The following is a 7,051-nucleotide window of genomic DNA, read 5'->3' as shown; positions in this document are numbered from 1 at the left end:
TGAATTGTGAAGAGTGACTTTACAATTCTCCTCCCTCCGAACAGGCCTTGGAAGGCCCAAAGGTACCGATCTGCCGCCGTGTCATCCTCAGCCCACAGGGGTCACTGGATACGGATTTGGAGGGGCATGTGGTAAGCACACCGCACTCCCAGCCGTATGTCAGTTTACGAGACCGGAGCCGCTACTTCTCAATCAAGTAGCTCCTCAGTTTGCCTCACAAGGGCTGAGTGCACCCCGTTTGCCAACAGCGCTCAGCAGACCGGATGGTCACCCATCCAAGTACTAGCCCAACCCAACAGCGCTTAACTTCGGTGATCTGACGGGAACCGGTGTTACCACTGCGGCAAGGCCGTTGGCGACTTTACCTTTGGCAGAGAACAATGAGGTTGAATGCACGTGCAAAGACGAAATTACAGAGAAAAATGGTTCAGTCTTTCTCTTAAACGCCCCAAAACCAACCTGTCAGAAAGAATACTAACAGGGGGTAAGTATAGCAAAGCCCTTGGGTTCAGCAAATAAATTCTGTAACCTTGTCAAACATGTTAAGTTATACCACTTTGAAACTAGATTGTTTTCTCTGACTTAATACATGTCTCCTAGTTTGTTTAGTTCTGTTTTGCTTATTTTTAGAAGGGATCCGTCTATGGTAACTACTTTTTAAACTCGGTGGAAGGTTTGTTATCGTAATTGTTTTCTATAACGACCTGTAATTTAGTTTTCTAATAATAAAATGTAAATGGTGTTAACAACAAAAAGTAAATGTTACCAGTTTTTAAAACATGATTTTTTACTATTTTCAGTATTTTAAAAAACGGAAACGTAATGTGGGTCCTGATCTAGGCATTTTCTTCACCATTTAGTAAGCTCGAAAGCATCATAGAGATGTTCAGCCAACTCCAGTTACAACGTTGCAAGAGAGGCTTTCTCTATCACGGTGTTCTTCATCATTAAAATTCCGAGAGCGTTCGTTGCTGTAAGAGTCGAAAATCGTTAGCTTCTTCGTATATCTCACGAAATTAGCACGAAGATAAAATTACAGAGATTTGACCTCACACTGAGGATTACCAGCAATCATTCTTTCAGCAAAGCATCCATGACTGGAACAGTAAATGTGGTATGTTCCAGTGATAACAAAGTACCCCCCGCGTGATACCGCATGGTGGCTTGCGGGGTATAAATGGAGAGATAGAAGGAGAATTTCAACGTATTTTGAAAGTCACTTTGACGCGCTACAGATCGCTTCACACCCATCATTCACACGACAACGCCGCGGCCAGCCCGTTATACGTTCGATGTGTTTGAAATGGTTCATATGGCTCTAAGCACTATGGGACTTAACATGCGAGGTCAACAGTCCGCTGGACGTAGAGCTACTTGAACCTAACTAACCTAAGGACATCACACACATCCATGCACGAGGCAGGATTCGAACCTGCGACCATAACAGCAACGCGGTTCCGGACTGAAGCGCCTAGAACCGTTCGGCCACAAGGCCGGCGACGTGTTTGAAGATACTGTTCTAGGAATTAAAAGGGTAAAGTGCTGCCACTTGCCTGTGCCGTGACTGCGAGAGTGCGAACTACACTCCCACCGTCGCCGTATTTCTTGAGATCGACATTTTCTCACTTCACGGCCGTGGCAGGTTGTTGTGTTTTCGTGCGGTAGTGTATCTTCATAAATATGAACGATGAAAAACTTATTGAATTGGTACCCAACTATCCAGTGTTGTGTGGTCTCTCCAACCCAAAATACATGGACACAGAGCTGAAGAATACACTCTAGAATAAAATAGAAGCAGAAATAAAAACAACTTGTAAGCACATACGTGTATATTTCTGTTTTTACATTGATAAATGTAACCAGTAAGGCTGTTTGGTTGATTTGGGTGACGGGACCAAAAAGCCAGGTTATTGGTCCCATTGGATTAGGAAAGGAAGGCAACCATGTCCTTTCAAAGGAACCATCCCGGCATTTGCCTGAAGCGATTTGGGAAAATCACGGAAAACCCAAAGCAGGATGGCCTGATGCGGCTTCGAGCTGTCGTCCTCCCGAATACGAGTCCAGCGCGATAATGTGCTGGCGTAAGTCAGCACACCGGTTGGCGAAGATGTCGAGCGAAGAGCGGTAGTGCACGCTGGATTAAGCGCGCCTATCACGAGAGACGCCAGACACACACCGACAAGCAACATGTCGCCAACGATCTCTCGACAGCAAGTATTTAGGCGGCCGCCGCTTACCGGAATGCCTCACTAACTCGCTAACTCATACTCCAGTTTGGCATTTGACAGTTAGTCGCAGTGCGGGTTCAGCTCATGTCACTGGCTACGACAGTAAATAGTGTCAGATGCAGCAAGGTTACCGAAATTGTGTGCTAGAGGACTATTACTGATGAGCTCGTACCGCGAACATAGACTCTATTCAAGTTGAGTAGCAGCTTCATGTAAATAAACAATTGTGTTCTAGGAAGAGGGTACCGGCCACCCATAACAACATCCTCTACCTTGCTTCCTTACGGCAGAAGACTCTACAGATAATAACTGTCCTACCTCGCTCGGTAACCAGTAAGGTAAAAGACTATTGTTTGAGAGCTTTAACTACTGGTGCAACATATTCTGGCCGGCCGGAGTGGCCGAGCGGTTCTAAGCGCTACAGTCTATAGCCGCACGACCGCTACGGTCGCAGGTTCGAATCCTGCCTCGTGAATGGATGTGTGTGATGTCCTTAGGTCAGTTAGGTTTAAGTAGTTCTAAGTTCTGGGGGACTGATGACCACTGCAGTTAAGTCCCATAGTGCTCAGAGCCATTTTTGTAACATATTCTTTTTCTCTCTTTCCAAGCATTAATCCAGACTTGCGGGGACTGCTGTTATAGTTGAACGGATATGGCATGTAAGTGTTAAAGGGTGGCCAGATGCCCTTCCTGTCGCCAGCCCATACCCCCTGGGACATATTCAGTATACCCCACTTGTCCGCGTCTAGTGAACGTGTTTTCAAATGTCTGCGAGTCGTGTAACTGAGGCGGAACATGGGGACCAGCCCAGTATTCAACCAGCAGGATGTGGAAAACCGCCTAAGAACCACATCCAGGCTGGCCGGCGCACTGGCCTTCGTCGTTGGTCCATCAGGCGGATTCGATCCGGAGCCGGCGCACCTACTCGAGTACCCGAGTGCAGGAAGCAGCGCGTTAGCGCTATTTTTTTATTTTTTTATTTTGCAGTTTGTTCGTTGTTTGATCGTTGGGTACCGTCGTTGTGGACATCGCATGACATCCGGTGAAGTTCGTTTGTTGATCCTTCCACTGAGTTTTTTTTATTACAGAGGCCAACCAGCTCACTCTCGGCTATCCTGGGAGTTTAACATTTTCTTTCTATATGCCCCGATATCAATAGCACTATAAGCACAGTGATGGGATAGTAGCGCCACTATGATGATGCAAATCAGGTTTGCTTTAAATACTCACCATAGCGGTTTTTAGCGTTAGTTACCTTTGGGATTAGTGAGTCGATATTAGTCAAGAATACTTTCAAGGCGACACCATCGGCAGCACCCCACTGAGTTTGAACGACGTCATGCAGTAGGGCTACGAGAAGGTGTGTGTTGCTCGTGCGACACTGCAGTAAGACTCTGCAGGAATGTAACCACTATACATGACTGCTGACAGCCGAGATCACGAGAATGTATGGTCACAAGAAAACCACGCTCCAGACTGCCACGTAGCACTACTGAGAGGGATGACCATCGTGTTCGACATATGGCCCTTGCACATCGTCCTGCATATGCAGCAGCAATTTGAGCATCAGTCACCGTAGTGAGGGCAACGGTCTTGCCGCAGTGCATACACCGGTTCCGGTCAGATCACCGAAGTTAAGCGCTGTCGGGCGTGATCGGCACTTGGATGGCTGACCATCCGGGCCACCATGTGCTGTTGCCATTTTTCGGGGTGCACTCAGCCTCGTGATGCCAGTTGAGGAGCTACTCGACCGAATAGGTAGCGGCTCCGGTCAAAGAAAACCATCATAACGACCAGGAGAGCAGTGCCCCTTCTACCCGCATCCTCATCTGAGGATGACATGGCGGTCGGATGGTCCCGATGGGCCACTTGTAAGACAGAGTGCACCGTAGTGACACAACAGACTGTCACAAATTGTAGCGTGCATTCCACTGATCCCAAACCACTGCCATTTGCCACTTTAGTGATGTCAAGCGATAGCTCATTGGAAGGCAGGGTGTATTTTGACCAAAGCTGATTCTGCCTCAGTGCTAGTGATGGCTCTGTGTTGGAAGCAGGTCAATTGAAGGCCTGCAACCAATCTGTCTGCGTGGTAGACACATTGTACCTACACCAATGGTTATGGTTGTGGGGTGTGATTTCGTATGACAGCAGGAGCACTCTCGTCGATATCCCACGCAGCCTGACAGCAAAGCTGTACGTCGTTCTGGTGATTCGACCTGTTGTTCTGCCATTCATGAATAGCATTCCAGGAAGTGTTTTTGAACAGGATAACGCTCGCCCACATACCTCTGTTGCAACCCAATACGCTCTACCATGTTGCCTTGGCCTACTTGATCACCATATCTGCCTCCTAACAAGCACATGTGGGGCGTCATCGGATGAGAACACCATCGTCATCCACAAACAGCATTCATAGTCCCTGTAATGACCGATCGAGTGCAACAGGCATGGAAGTCCACCCCACAGTCTGATATCCTTTCCCTTTACAATGAATTGACATTTGCATGTTTCCGTGCAAGATTATGGCGATTACACTGCTTATTAATGTACCAGCACTTCACATTTCCAGTAGCTCATCTCATCCTTACATTCACCTGTAATCTTGTAATGTTAACCAGTTCAATATGAAACCTAGATAAATGTATTTCCGAAATTTCATTACTGTGCATTAATTATTTTTTGGTTTTGCGATTTTTTTTTCGTTAATGTAGTTACAGTGAGAGTATGCAAGAGACAACTAAGTTACGGAGAATGCCTTTACATATTTAAAGAATAGTGATCCGGTGATCGAAGGAGCCTGTATAGCAATGTGTTTCCCATCTAAAGCTCCTATTATTATTGTTATGTAGCATTCTGCCTAGTGACAGGTCCATGTCTTCGTACGGAGAATTTGTGATTCCACTGTTTCCTGTCTTCAGCTTCTTACTTCAGTCTGTTGTATTTCGTCCAGATGTTGAATTCTTCTTATTCCTCGTCTTTCGTTTCCTCTGAGCTTATCTTCGTTGACATCGTGTATGAGTCCCTCGTGTCTAAGTACACGTCCAATCCAGTTGGCCTCTCTCTGAAGAATTGTACGCAGAATACTTCTCTTCTCTCCTACTCTTCGCAATACATCGTCATTTTTTATGCGATCTGTCCACTTGATCTTTTCCATTCTCCTCCAGCACCACATTTCAAAGCTCTCTAAGTATTTTTTTCTCCTTCTTTCTCATGGTCCATGTCTCTGCTCCATACAGTGCAATGCTCCAAATGTACCACTTTATCAGTTTTTTCCTCAATGCCAAACTCAACTTGCTGGTCAGCAGAGTCCTCTTCTTGTTGAAAGCAGCTCCTATACAGTTGAGAAAATTCTACATTTCATAAAAATCCTTAGCGACGTTCTTGCACATTTCTTCTGTCGGAGTAGGCGTAGGTATCAACTCGTCCATCATATTGCCTGAATTTATATTGCAAGTTCCTCGTACGATCTTGTGTACCATACTATGTCCCATGCGATAATTAAATGAAACCGTGTCTAGCGCATCTGAAGTGGCCAAATGTCTGAAAAATAGGGATATAACCAATGAAGATTTCACAGGTTGTCTTAGCAGTAACGAATCAATGTCATGTGAAACAGAAGAAAACATTCAACTCTACACAACAGACGTCAATAATGATGGATGTTGATTCCGTATATTTAATAAAAAATACGTATTATGAAAGCAAATGTACAATGTACGTGTTGCTAAAACTCAGAAACGAGTCTCTGTACGATCAAGAGAGTTATATGGTGAGGTTGGTCAGTATTCCCCATCTATGAAAGAGTTTCCCATTTTTTCCTGAAGGGCGTGCTTTTGAAGATATAAGGGCTGGGAAGTTTCACCCTTTGGAAATTTCTAGAACACTGATGATGCTTCCCAAACAAAAGAAGCGAAACGCGTTTGGTAAGAACAAACTGCCTTCGTTTAGTTGCATAGACGATGCATACCTCTACGAATTTAGAGCAACTAAAGGAAAAGAGGGAAAACAGATAAAAATGACGATTCCAGAACATTCTAGAGTATTCGAGAGCATCCTACAACATTCCAGGACTTTCCGAAATGTTCCCAATGAGCCGAGATCTTCTGCAACCTTCGGGAATTCTCTGGAACATTCGGAAAGATTCCAGAATTTTGGGGAACACGGCCAAACATCCCAAAACAATGTGAAAAATTCCAGAACACGCTCGAATATTGTGGGATGTTCTGGAACATTGTGGACCACCGTAGCCTTTTTGGTATATTCTGGAATTTGCCTCTGGTGGGGCTGCCCATTGGTAGGGATGTATAGAGCAAAATCCGTCGTGGGTTGGAACGACAGTTTCTTATCATTGACACAGGGAGGAACCGAAGAAGTAGTGCAGTAATAAAAACGAACAGTGAAGTGAGAGTAGTCACAGTGATACAATGAGTATTAGTCGAAAATAAAGCTGGAAAAATGTGTAAAGTATACTTAGTGTTTTTGTTAATAAAAAGTTGATTTGATTTATATTTTAGACAATGCCCAAACGTAAAAGAGGAAGAGATCTTGCCAGTCTGAAGCAAAACGGCAAAAACAAAAAGAACAGCGAAAGAACGAAAGAGGTGAAGAGTGTGAAGCACATTTAAGTTCCCGAAGAACGAGAAGAGCGCCGAGAGAAGCAGAAAAACCAGAGAACAACGAAGGGAACGGACTGAACAATAAAGAACTACAACACAAACTTATAACCTAGACTGTGAACCCAAGCCAGCCATGACAATACACCATACGAGAATCGCGGCGAGGACAAGTAAACAGTACAACCTAACAAATAAAACGTTCCA

At 44.9% G+C, this 7,051-nt stretch overlaps 2 pseudogenes; one reads left to right on the top strand and one right to left on the bottom strand.

The window, feature by feature from the left end:
- Positions 1 to 239: 239 nt before the first annotated feature.
- LOC126475900 (5S ribosomal RNA) lies at positions 240 to 357 on the bottom strand (annotated as a pseudogene).
- Positions 358 to 3,811: 3,454 nt separating this feature from the next.
- Positions 3,812 to 3,929, top strand: LOC126476100 (5S ribosomal RNA; annotated as a pseudogene).
- The last annotated feature ends 3,122 nt before the right edge of the window (positions 3,930 to 7,051 follow it).

The sequence above is a fragment of the Schistocerca serialis genome, chromosome 4 (genome assembly GCF_023864345.2).
Source record: "Schistocerca serialis cubense isolate TAMUIC-IGC-003099 chromosome 4, iqSchSeri2.2, whole genome shotgun sequence".
NCBI lineage: Eukaryota > Metazoa > Arthropoda > Insecta > Orthoptera > Acrididae > Schistocerca > Schistocerca serialis.
This window is presented reverse-complemented; position numbering and strand designations above follow the sequence as displayed.